Below are 2,507 nucleotides of genomic sequence, written 5' to 3' on the forward strand. Positions count from 1 at the left end.
CTGGCCCTTTTCCAGTCCTCAGGGACTTGGCCCGAGCACCAGGAGTCCTCGAACAGCCGTGGCAATGGCTCCACGGTGACACCAGCCAATTCCCTCAGCACCTGCGGATGAAGGTCATCCGGGCCCGCCGACTTGGACACATCTTTTTGTTATCCTTAATCCCAGAAGATAATCTAAACTCCAGTGCTGCTTTCACCTTCCTCACCAAATCCTTACAAGCTCGGGTCAGGGAGGTGTACTCCTCCTTTGTCTCTGCCCCCTGCTTCCACTGCCAGTACGCTTTTTTCTTTGCCCTCAGGCCAGTCTGGATATCCACGCTCAGCCATGAAGGAAATGGAAAAAGCTATACCAGGCTCTCTTAACTGACAGCCTGCAAGAAGTTAGTTTGTAGCCCCCAGGATCCCATCCAGCTGCTGTAGCGTTTCCTCTATGACTCCAACTGCAGTGTAATTTGAAGTCCACATCCAGGAAGCTGAAAGCAAGCATAGGGTATCTATGCCCATACATGCAGTACACGTGGGGACAGGACAGGAGGGAGTGCCCACATGTTCAGCATGGCGGGGTTGGGAAAGACCCACAGAATCCAGAAATCCGCCAGTCCCATGGGCATGTAATCGGTGCCTAAGATCCCTGCCTAATACCTCTTGGTGGTAGGGATAGGGAGAAGGGACAGAACAGCTGACTTCAGCCTTCTCAGATGTGATGCAGTTGGGCTGGAAGGGTATTCCTTTTTCCTGTACTCATACTTCAGTACAGATACAAGTATACACTTTTTTTTTTTTTTTAGGGTTCCCTTTCCACCAATCTGATCCACCCCACCACTTCCCCTCTCTAGCCCAGAAACCACTCCCCTCTGTTGGATCTAGAGAAGGTAGAATAGAAGCAGCTGGAAGCACATGCAGGAAACTCTTCTCTGAGACATGGGAGAGATCACAGTGCTTGTATCCCATATGTTATCTGCCTTGTACCACACTGTCATGAGTCCCCAGTGGTAGCCCAGTGTACTGCAACCTGGAGGCTGGATGTACATCTTGCCGGGGTCATTTGACCCCAGTACTCATGGCAGGGGGTTGGACTCGATGATCTGCTCAGGTCCCTTCCGACTCTAGAAACTATGAAACTTGATGCAGTAGCACAGCACCCAAGAGGGCCCATGGCCTGTACTGGTGTAGCCCTCAGTTTGCAGCCCCACTAATGCAGCCTGTGAGGCATATGGCCCCCCCAGCTACTTAAAAGTTGCACAACCATGCGCTATACTGCCATGAACACTTTCATGCTCATGTCATTGTCAGCATAGTAGTTGGACCAGGATAACCATGATAGTGAGACAAGCACAAAGTTAATATCAGACCCAGTCCTTCTAGAGGCTAGACTATGCACTGTCAACTTTCCCAGCTGTAAGGACACAGAAGCTGTTGTTAGTACAGAGGGAAATCCTAAGGCCGCTGACTCCCACAGATACTGGGCCTTAATTTTATTCTTTGCTGTTTCACACTTTTTTCTTTAAACCACTTGGATGCCAAGGTCAGTACAGTCAAGCTGTGGTTAGTTTGGGGGTTTTGTTGTTTATGATGGGGAAAATATTTTTCAGGCCCTCTCTATATGATGAGATTTGGGCTGGGGTGGGTTATATCAGTGTACCTTTTTCAGTTAAAATTCAAGTGTTGTCTATCCTGGAAAATGCTATGCATAACTGAAGAGCTAGTAGGATTATGACATCACAGATAAACAGGAAGTTAAATTTGATCACTTGAGATGGGAAGTGATTTTCATCCAGGATAAAAAGCATTGGACTTGAGTGCCCTTTGACTTGTTTAGGATGAACAGAGGAAAGACAGTTATCTAAAAGATGTTTTCCCCTCTGATTTTTCACATTAAGATGGTGGGGAGGAGGAGTCTACCCTAGAAGATTCTCGAATGAAAAACTAGTGAAATTATGACAATATGAGAGTCAAAAATCAAAGCTTTGTGTAAATCCTGCCCCTGCAGGTCATGTGGCCCTCCCTGCTACCTGCAGGGCTGCTTCATCTGGACCTGTCAGCTAGTTGCCATGTGAGCTGACAAGTACAGCCTCAGTTGCTTCCTTGTTGCCTGGCTAGGCTCTGCTCTACTGCCATACTGCAGCAGGACCACACCTGTCCTAGGCCCCCCTAACCTATGGCACTAATTGCTTGCCTCCACTGCCAGCTCACTCCCTGCAGTGTTCCCTTGACTGGTGGCAGGTGTTCTCCTCTGTCTTAACAGCCAGCCCTTGACCCAGGTAACAGGGCTTCCCTGGTGCCTGCTGTTGTACAGCTACACTCTATTCCACTGCCTAGGCTCTATCTGCTGCAAGTTTTCCCCTTAAAGTAATGGCAACATTCATCTCCCTGTTGCACAAAAGCGGTTCGTTTCTCTGGAGGCTCACAAAAATCACAGACACACAGTCATCAGTTGGCACAAAAGGTTGTATTTGTTTGCAGACAAGGTCAGAGTGGGGCATTGATGCCCAAATCAGCTTCTGACCC

Source organism: Crocodylus porosus, unplaced genomic scaffold (assembly GCF_001723895.1).
Source record: "Crocodylus porosus isolate Cpor-Errol unplaced genomic scaffold, CroPor_comp1, whole genome shotgun sequence".
Classification (NCBI taxonomy): domain Eukaryota; kingdom Metazoa; phylum Chordata; order Crocodylia; family Crocodylidae; genus Crocodylus; species Crocodylus porosus.